This window comes from Lolium perenne, chromosome 3 (assembly GCF_019359855.2).
Source record: "Lolium perenne isolate Kyuss_39 chromosome 3, Kyuss_2.0, whole genome shotgun sequence".
NCBI lineage: Eukaryota > Viridiplantae > Streptophyta > Magnoliopsida > Poales > Poaceae > Lolium > Lolium perenne.
The window spans coordinates 251,846,413-251,857,694 of record NC_067246.2 but is presented as its reverse complement, the minus strand read 5'-3'; positions in this window follow the sequence as shown (position 1 = coordinate 251,857,694).

The following is an 11,282-nucleotide window of genomic DNA, read 5'->3' as shown; positions in this document are numbered from 1 at the left end:
GTCTAAGTTGAGAATAATCAATAGCGAGAAATCCGATGCGAGCTTTCTCCTTAGACCTTTGTACAGGCGGCATAGAGGTACCCTTTTGTGACACTTGGTTAAAACATGTGCATTGCGATGATAATCCAGGTAATCCGAGCTAATTAGGACAAGGTGCGGGCACTATTAGTATGCTATGCATGAGGCTTGCAACTTGTAGGATATAATTTACATAACACATATGCTTTATTACAACCGTTGACAAAATTGTTTCTTGTTTTCAAAACCAAAGCTCTAGCACAAATATAGCAATCGATGCTTTCCTCTTTGAAGGACCTTTCTTTTACTTTTATGTTGAGTCAGTTCACCTATCTCTCTCCACCTCAAGAAGCAAACACTTGTGTGAACTGTGCATTGATTCCTACATACTTGCATATTGCACTTGTTATATTGCTTTGCATTGACAATTATCCATGAGATATACATGTTACAAGTTGAAAGCAACCGCTGAAACTTAATCTTCCATTGTGTTGCTTCAATGCCTTTACTTTGAATTATTGCTTTATGAGTTAACTCTTATGCAAGACTTATTGATGCTTGTCTTGAAAGTACTATTCATGAAAAGTATTTGCTTTATGATTCAGTTGTTTACTCATGTCATTACCATTGCTTTGATCGCTGCATTCATTACATGTGCTTACAATAGTATGATCAAAGTTATGATGGCATGTCACTCCAGAAATTATCTTTGTTATCGTTTACCTGCTCGGGACGAGCAGAAACTAAGCTTGGGGATGCTTATACGTCTCCGACGTATCGATAATTTCTTATGTTCCATGCCACATTATTGATGATATCTACATGTTTTATGCATACTTTATGTCATTATTATGCGTTTTCCGGAACTAACCTATTGACGAGATGCCGAAGTGCCAGTTCCTGTTTTCTGCTGTTTTTGGTTTCAGAAATCCTAGTAAAGAAATATTCTCGGAATCGGACGAAATCAACGCCAAAGATCTTAGAATCCCCGGAAGCATCCAGAACACCCGAGAGCCGCCAGAGGGGGGGCACAGGTCCACCAAACCATAGGCCAGCGCGGCCAAGGGGGGGCCCGCACCCCCCTATAGTGTCGTCGCCCCGTTGACCTTCTGACGCTGCCCTTCCGCCTATTTAAAGCCTCCGTCGCGAAAACGCTATCACGATTGACGAAACCCGCAGAAACCTTCCAGAGCCGCCGCCATCGTGAAGCCAAGATCTGGGGGACAGGAGTCTCTGTTCCGGCACGCCGCCGGGACGGGGAAGTGCCCCCGGATGGCTTCTCCATCGACACCGCTGCCATCTCCACCGCCATCTTCATCAACGCTGTTGTCTCCCATGAGGAGGGAGTAGTTCTCCATCGAGGCTCGGGGCTGTACCGGTAGCTATGTGGTTAATCTCTCTCCTATGTACTTCAATACAATGATCTCATGAGCTGCCTTACATGATTGAGATTCATATGAGTTTTGTATCACAATTCATCTATGTGCTACTCTAGTGATGTTATTAAAGTAGTCTATTCCTCCTCCATGATGTAATGTTGGCAGTGTGTGCATCATGAAGTACTTGGTTTATGCTATGATTGTGATCTCTTGTAGATTATGAAGTTAACTATTACTATGATGGTATTGATGCGATCTATTCCTCCTTTCATAGTGTGAAGGTTACGGTGTGCATGCTATGTTAGTACTTGGTTTGGTTGTGTTGATCTATCTTGCACTCTAAGGTTATTTAAATATGAACATTGAATTGTGGAGCTTGTTAACTCCGGCATTGAGGGTTCGTGTAATCCTACGCAATGGTGTTCATCATCCAACAAGAGTGTAGAGTATGCATTTATCTATTCTGTTATGTGATCAATGTTGAGAGTGTCCACTAGTGAAAGTATGATCCCTAGGCCTTGTTCCTAAATACTGCTATCGCTGCTTGTTTACTGTTTTACTGCGTTACTACTGCTGCGTTACTACTGCTTGTTTACTGTCCTGGGCAAAGCACTTTTCTGGTGCCGTTGCTACTGCTTATATATATTCATACCACCTGTATTTCACTATCTCTTCGCCGAACTAGTGCACCTATTAGGTGTGTTGGGGACACAAGAGACTTCTTGCTTTGTGGTTGCAGGGTTGCATGAGAGGGATATCTTTGACCTCTTCCTCCCTGAGTTCGATAAACCTTGGGTGATCCACTTAAGGGAAAACTTGCTGCTGTTCTACAAACCTCTGCTCTTGGAGGCCCAACACTGTCTACAGGAAAAGGAGGGGGCGTAGACATCAGGCCTCAAAGGAATCTACTAGCTATTAAGGTACTCCTTTTAATAGAGCACCGGAGCAAAGCATTAACACTTGGTGAAAACATGTGATCCTCATACCTACGCCTTCACCTCCAGTTGTCCCAATTTCTGTCACTTTGGGGCCTTTGGTTCCGGACATAGACATGTGCATACAACTTGTAGATACAATCTAAGCAATAATTATAGAGCTTAAATCTAAGATCATGCCACTCGGGCCCTAGTGACAAGCATTAAACACAACAAGATTGCAGCAACAATAACTTCACAAACTTTATAGATAGACTAATCATAATGTATCAATCCATCGGATCCCAAAAAACACAACACCGATTACATCAGATGAATCTCAATCATGTAAGGCAGCTCATGAGATCATTGTATTGAAGTACATGGGGGAGAGAATACCAACTAGCTACAGCTAGAACCCGTAGTCCATGGAGGAACTACTCACAGAGCATGATGGAGGCGATGGCGTTGATGGAGATGGCTTCCGGGGGCACTTCCCCATCCCGGCAGGGTGCCGGAACAGAGACTTATGTCCCTCGAATTGGAGTTTCGCGATGGTGGCGGCGCCCCTGGAGTCTTTCTGGAGTTTCGTCAATCCGTCTCGAGTTTTTAGGTCGAAAGGGCTTAAATAGGCGAAGAGGCGGAGTCGGAGGGGCCACGGGGCCTCCTCACACTAGGGCGGCGCGCCGCCCCCTCGGGCCGCGCCGACCACATGTGTGGGGGCCCCAGGGCTCCCCTCTGATCCCCCTTTGACTTTCTGGAAGGTTCCGGGAAAAATAAGATGTTGGGTATTTATTTCGTCGAATTCCGAGAATGTTGCCCGAACAGCCTTTCTGGAACCAAAAACAACAGAAAACAGGAACTGACACTGTGGCATCTTGTTAATAGGTTAGTTCCGGAAAACGCATAAAAACATTATAAAGTGCAAGCAAAACATGTAAGTATTGTCATAAAACAAGCATGGAACATCAGAAATTATGGATACGTTGGAGACGTATCAACGAGGAAGTCGGAAGTAAACAGGAAAAACTCTTACGGAAGATCATTTTGTCGATAGCCTCCGCCTCTTCCTCTTGACTCTTGATTTTAGCCGCTAAGGTTGATACCCTTTGCTGGCTCTTCTTGAGTTTGTCCGCAAGTTCCGCCATGTCGCGTGTGTACTTTTCCGAGAGCTCCTTCCTCGCCAAAGTCTCCTTCTCGGAGGTTTCGTTGAGGAAGTTCTTGAGGGACTCGTTCTCCGCCTCGAGCACTTGGACTTTGGCGGACAGATCATCGATAGCGGGGCACTTGGCAATCTCTTCTGTAGGCGGCAAATCACACAAGTAATGCATCTTGATTATTCATGGAAAGATTTGAATCCAACACGGAGTTCTTACCATTCAGGCGGATCTCCAAGAGCTTTATAGCACTTTGGCTATTTTCAGCATTCTGGCGCAGCCCTTCTATCTCCGTCATTTGCTCCAGCACATGGACGCGCAGGTCTTCGTGCAGCTTCCGCGTGTTCTGAGAAGCAGACAGGAGTTAGCCGGAAATTCAAAATTCCGGGGGCTGGCGAGGAGTTCAAAGTCTTGGATTGAGAAAATTTTAAATTTCCACCTAAGGTGCATATCAAAAAAAGCATCGGCTGACACATGTTACACGGAAAAAATGTCTAAACCAATGCTTGGGGGCTAGTGTTACCTGGCGCACATCCTTGTGCTTAGCAAAGAAGACCTTGAGATCACTCTCGAGGTCGGAGAGCTCTTTCATTTACGTGTTCGCAGGTCCCCACACTTTGTCCATCATGGCGGAAACTTTCGCGTGGCGTTGTGAGAGGGGGAGATTTTGCAGAGACGGAGAAGGGTGAGGGTGAGTTTGGGGCGTGCCAGTGGCATGAATAAGCTGCACCTTCTGCTCGTATTGCTCAGCCGTAGGCTCAGCTGAGGTGGCGGTTGGTTGCTCAGGCGGAGGAGCAGATGAGGATGCGCCCTTGCCGGAGTCGCCGTGGCCGGTCTCGGCAGTTGGTTCTTCAGGAACGTCATCGAGGTTGATGACGTCCTTAGGATCCGGCTTGGCGGTTGAAGAGGCCTTGGGCGGAACCTCAGCTTCCGGTGTGACTGGTATCGAAGCCGGAGATGGTTTCGACCTCTTCTTGGGGATCTTGGGGGGGCTGGCTTCCGGAGCCTCTGTTGCATAATAAGAAAGGCATCAGAGTTAAGCACATGCTGATTCATGGCAACAGAGGATTTTTTAAGACGGAAACCAAGCACTTACCCGGATGGTTTGAAAAAGTGAAGCATGTCAGGTTGGGCTCGATTGCTGGTATCAATAAGCTTGAGACGTTTCTTCTCCGCCTCCGCCTTTCGGGTCGCCGCAGTGCTAGGCGCTTCACATGCACGTTTGGTGGTTTGGCCGGAGGGGGCGCTCGCTTTCCTCTTGGAGGGACGCGGAACTTCAGGAGCTTCCGCCTCGGACGTGACCTCCGGGTCGGTGTTACCCGCGTGAGGGACCCGGACAAGAGTTCCGAGTTCGCTGTCCTCGAGGGCTTCAAGCTGAGTAATCCAGCCAACACTTAGACAAATTTAACAAAAGTTTAAAAAAGGGAGTCACTTGATGGGTTGAAGAAACATACCGCGGTCCCGGAGCCGTTGGTATGAATATCCATGTTACACACGTGAATCCGAAGATCACGCGGAATCTTGATGAGAAGTCGGATCCGCTTGTCAATGGCATCAGCAGAAAGATTGTCTTTAGAGGCGCGCATAGGATCGTCGCGCCCCGTTTAATGGAACATCAGGAGGTCCCGATGTTGAAGTGGTTGGATCCGCTTGGTGAACCAGGACCTTGTGAGGTCTTTCCCCGATAGAACATCCTCCGTCAGCTTGCAGATCTGCCTAACTGCGCGAGTGAGCAGAGGCGACTCGGAAAGATGAGGACATTGTGTCCAAGCCGGAGTCTCGCTAGTGGGGCTGTTCTTGAAGGGAGGCAACATCCTTTCGCTCGCTGGGTCGGAAACGTCCTTCAGGTAGAAGAAGCCTCCGGACCAGTATCGCGCGGATTCGTGGCGATCGGTGGGAGGATAGACGCGGCCGGGGCGGAGCATGAATGTGATTGACCCACAAGTGGCCAACTCGGAGGTCTGAGGAACCTTCTCCTTTTTAACGGAGAAGTAGTACTGGAAGAGAGAGAGTTCTGGGGGTACCCGGAGGTGGCCTTCACATAAAGTGACGTGGTTGCTGATGGCCAGCACGCTGTTTGGGGATATGTTGTGGGGCTGGAGCCCGTACGCCTTCAAGATTTCCAAGAAAAACTTGCTTGGCAGAAACGAGAAGCCGCGCTCCACCAGCGCCTTTGTCACCACCATCTCTCCGGCTTCGGGAGCTGGAGCCAGAGAACCTGGAACTGTCCGCCAGGATCCGGGTCTTAGGAAGCCCTCCGCCTCGAGGATGTTGAGTTCTGTTTCGGTGGTGGTACAGGGCCACCATTTCCCCTTGGCTTCGCTGTCTCGCTGGCGAGCCTTCGATTTTTTGGCGGCTGCTTCTTCCGCTTTCTTCTCAGCTTGATCTGATCTGGAGGCTTTCTCCGGGTTGGTGGATGTCCCTTCGGCGTTCTTCCCGGAATCCTTGGAAGGTTCCAGTTGAACTGGGACAAATGGGGGAGGGGCGGAGGAGAGCGGAGTTGCCATGATCGGCTCGGCTGTAGGAGGCGGAGTCAGAGTCGATGAAGACATCTACACATGGAACAGCGGAAGACTAAGTTTAGCCGGATCCAATGTCACTACCCAAGTCATCCCTACCGACTATGGCAAAAATGGTGGAGCTCGAAGGGCTTACCGGAATGGAGTTCGTGGTGGTCAGAGTCGCCGGCGACGAGGTTCAGATGCGGTGGCTCGCTGAACTTAAGAACTCAATGAACAGCTTGCGGCGGCGACAGTGCTCCGGCAAAGTTCCGGTGGACTCCGGTGCGGCGGAGGAAGAGCTCGGAGGCGGCGCTGTGCTGGGAGATGAGAAGGGGGCGAATGGGGTGAAAGGGGGTGAACGGCGGATATTTATAGGCTGAGGGGAGGAGATTCGTGCTCCGCATCCTGTGGTCGGAACGCAAGCGTCGCGCCGTTGGATGGCTGACACGTGTCGAAAACCCTAGGCAGTAAAAATGGCTAGAGATAAGTTACCGCTCAAATCGCGCGAAAATGGCGCCAAGATTGGCGGAACCGTTTGAACCTTTTGGGGTTCCGGGTTGAAGCGTGAAGATAAGTAAACTCTTGTCTACTGCAGGGGAGTAGCCCGGAGACACGCCGTTTTGATGCTGTCGATGGATGAAGTCCCGCAGGATGGGGGTATTTTCCGACTGAAAGTTGGGAAAAACAGAAAATGTGAAGTTGGAGTTCTTCAAGTTTCTCCGCGTTACTGAGATTGCCGGAAATCGTGAAGCGTTGGCAAGGCGGAAACAAGAGGTGAAACTCAGAGAACTCTGGGGGCTACTGTTGTGGGTATACTTCATGGGTGTACCATCGACAGTGCCTAGATCCGGCAAGCCGGGTGATACGCGTACAGCACGCGACCGTTGGGAACCCCAAGAGGAAGGTGTGATGCGTACAGCAGTAAGTTTTCCCTTAGTAAGAAACCAAGGTTTATCGAACCGGTAGGAGCCAAGAAGCACGTTGAAGGTTGATGGCGGCGAGATGTACTGCGGCGCAACACCAGGGATTCCGGCGCCAACGTGGAACCTGCACAACACAACCAAAGTACTTTGCCCCAACGAAACAGTGAGGTTGTCAATCTCACCGGCTTGCTGTAACAAAGGATTAGATGTATAGTGTGGATGATGATTGTTTGCAGAAAACAGTAGAACAAGTATTGCAGTAGATTGTATTCGATTAAAAGAATGGACCGGGGTCCACAGTTCACTAGAGGTGTCTCTCCCATAAGATAAATAGCATGTTGGGTGAATAAATTACAGTTGGGCAATTGACAAATAGAGAGGGCATGACAATGCACATACATGATATGATGAGTATTGTGAGATTTAATTGGGCATTACGACAAAGTACATAGACCGCTATCCAGCATGCATCTATGCCTAAAAAGTCCACCTTCAGGTTATCATCCGAACCCCTTCCAGTATTAAGTTGCAAACAACAGACAATTGCATTAAGTATGGTGCGTAATGTAATCAATAACTACATCCTCGGACATAGCATCAATGTTTTATCCCTAGTGGCAACAGCACATCCACAACCTTAGAACTTTCTATCACTGTCCCAGATTTAATGGAGGCGTGAACCCACTATCGAGCATAAATACTCCCTCTTGGAGTTAAGAGTAAAAACTTGGCCAGAGCCTCTACTAATAACGGAGAGCATGCAAGATCATAAACAACACATAGGTAATAGATTGATAATCAACATAACATAGTATTCTCTATCCATCGGATCCCAACAAACACAACATATAGCATTACAGATAGATGATCTTGATCATGTTAAGCAGCTCACAAGATCCGACAATGAAGCACATAAGGAGAAGACTACCATCTAGCTACTGCTATGGACCCATAGTCCAGGGGTGAACTTGTTGACGTCAGAAACCCACCGGCGGGCAGCGACGGGCAACACCGTAGAGCCGGGAACAACCTAGTGCTGCGGCTGGCCGAGGTCCCTCCGAGCGACGGCCCGCAAAGCCTTCTGGTCACACGTCCGATGCTGATTGCAAGGGCGTGCCACCTGACCTATACCTGGTCAGGAAGGTGATGGAGATGCCTCGCTTAGTTTCCTGCATGGCATACACGTAAACATTAAATACGAGCCTCGATCGGCTCTCAGGTTATCCTGTGAATCGGCTCAGGGAGCCGATCCACTCATGATTCGTACGGGGTGCACGAATATATGGTGGTCCTGCTTGATCAAGATAAAGCTAATTAGATCTACGACGATTTAGGGTTTTCACCGCATAATCGGAACATCCTACTCAGGATTGGGCCTCGCGGCCACGCACGGTGATCGTAAGTCGATCCTAGACAAGGCCTAAAAACCAACACGAGGTTGATCCCCGGAACATCATGTCTAGGACTAACGAACGACACCCTACGTGCCGCTGGATCCTCCAGCCCCTTGTAAGGCCTAACTATTGCAGATATTAAACTAATCCTTGATGAACAAGGAGCAATCGTAACAGATCAGATCTACTAAATAACGATCAAGCGGGGTGCCGCCCCCACACCTGAGATAGGTGTGAGGGCGGCTAGATATGCAAGGGTTGCACTACGATAGCATGTTTACGCGAAGAACTATGCTAACCCTAACACATCTATGATAACTACGTTGCTCGCCATCAACAAGGCTTCAGTACGAGCAACGCATGAACAACGTGGAGCTTGTGCTGCCTAGATCGCAAGATGCGATCTAGGCAGCATGTTGCTTACCGGTAGAAACCCTCGAGATGAAGGAGTTGGCGATGCGCCGAGATTGATTTGGTTGGTTGAACGTTGGTTGTTGTTTATTCCATAAACCCTAGATACATATTTATAGTCCAGGGGACTTTCTAATTCAGGCGTGCACCTAACCGTGCACGGGCAAAACTCTATCTTCTAATTTAAGATGTAATCTACTATAATTAAAGATACACGGGCAATCTAGCCCAAACTCTTCGTACAAGGCCGCTTCAGAGATCTTTCACGTGTAATCTTCCAAGCCCATCTCCCTTACGGCCCACCTCCTGATTTGGCCAAAATCCGGTGATAACACATGCCCCCCTGGTTTTGGCAATGATAATTTCAAAACCACTCTGTTTTTCCTTCGAAGGGTCATGTCGTGGCAGAGCAGACTTGTCGCAGTATTCTTCATCATGATGGCTTGCCTTCTCACCTTCTCTGTATGATTTGACAATTCTGGCCTCACCCCCTCGGAAACTGCAACGGCATTGAGTCTCTACTAGGCTCCTCTTTATTTAACCGTGCCGATTGATTAGCCCTCTTCATCCTTTCTCTGTTCCAGCCATTGGCACCCAAAAAACCCTCTCTTTCCATAGCCATGTTGTCTTCTTCCTCCTCTTCCGTTTCCCTCCAATCCTCTTCCTCAAACGAGTCAATTCCAGAGCACGACCAGATGGAGGCGTACAACCGTCGTGCTCCCAAGCATTGGGACAAGCGGGAGTGGGACTTCGATTTCGTGCCAGAGGGCGAGGACCTCGTCTGGTCAGATGGGGCCATGCCCCTAACCGACGGGGAAAATGACCTCCGGTACCTGGTTGATGGAGTACTGGAGGCGGAGAGCGACGACGACGACCCTCCCTTCCGGGGTAAATTCACCTCCGTCACCAAAGAAGAAGAGGATGACGAACTCGAAGACATCTCCTCCGACATGAAGACGGAGCAGGAGGACGACACCTCCTCCGACGAACCGCCGCCGAAGCGCATCCGTGGCTGGGCTTGGTCAGACGAGGACGATGATGATGACGAGGAAGAAGCCTCCGCTGAAGGTCACAGTAGCAGCACCGAGGGATTCGTCGACAGCAGCAATGAAGGCAGCTACCCCAGCGACGGCAAAGACGGCAACAACCCTTAGAATAGGGACCTACTAGTATAGGATTAGCAGTAGCAATCTGTCCCTTTTGCTGAACAATCGGCTTCTCTTTGTAAGAAATCTTATTATCAATGAAACATTTCCTTTGATTTTGCCGATGTTCTTTATGCTGATTTAGCCGATTTTTCCTCATCTGACTTTGACGATTGTTAGCCTAACCGATGCTCAATGACCAGATGGGGCCACGCCTTGGTCTCTCACGATAATCTGCGAGACAGGCCAATTCAGTCATCCTTCCAAGTTAGCCAGCTCTGCAGATGACGATAGCACTGGGTGCAGCCGACTGCAGCAGACCGGCGATTTGAGTTTGAGCGGGCGTTTTTGAGAGAGCCCCGGAACTGTTGCTGAATCAGCTTGGATGCTGAAACTGATAACTCTGTAACAAAAGCATCATTCTTCAGAACAGTTGCGATGAAAGATCAGCCGATGGTACCCCAATCGGCTCCTAAACAGAGCATCTACCAGGCCTGCTGCCCCCCGAGCCTTACTCGAGGCGAGAATGTCAGTGAAGATGTACCCAAACCGATCACTGGACTTGGCGGAGACACTTGGTGAAGAACCGGTAGACCTTGTATACTAGAGTCGATGGCTGCGCATCAGCTTCGTTTCTCTTTTTTTTTTACTGGCCGATTTTTCTATCGGCCCCCACTATTTCACTGCTTCACTGCACACATGTTCACTTGCAGATGTTCACATGTTCGTCTGGTTCGGGTGCCCCCCGAGTCGAATCTGTCAGGTAACTGCAGATATCGGCTCTGTAGTTCAGCCAAGGCATCGTATTTGCACGTCGGCTTTGGTAGGACCAATATTGATTTTCCCGGACTCATCAGCCGACGTAAACCGCTGCCCATTAGAGCGACGTTGCATATAAGCAGAACATGTGGTGAGGATAATTTTGGCCGATTGCTGGAATCGGCCTCCATATCGACTGAAGCGCTGACTGAAGGTTCCGTAATGCTCCTTCATAAATTTTTGGGGCCGATCACAAGGATCAGCCTCGCCGCGTTTGCTCATCACTTTGCTTCAGCTACGCGGTCGGGCTGGTGGATAAAACCAGCCCAACCTCTGACTTGATGCACCTGCTGTCGTCCACCTTGAGTGCATCGTAGAATCGTGGAGCACTAAGCTCCGTCGGAAGGACGAGCACCATGTTTGTACCAGCCGATGTTTCATCATCGGCTTTCCTTTGCTTGGGACGCCACTCCATTTTCCGTGGACGACCCTCTTCATCCAGGGTTTGCTGAACTTTCGCAGCCAGATCAGGTCGTGCCTTCCTTAATGTATGCAAGTATATCCTTTCGGCTTCCTCCAGACCGCGCAAACGCTGAACCCTGCGCTTTTGTGAGCGGCTGAGTCCATCAGGGCACCACCTTGGCCGGCGGTACCTGTCTTCTTCTTCTTGTCCCTCGTCTT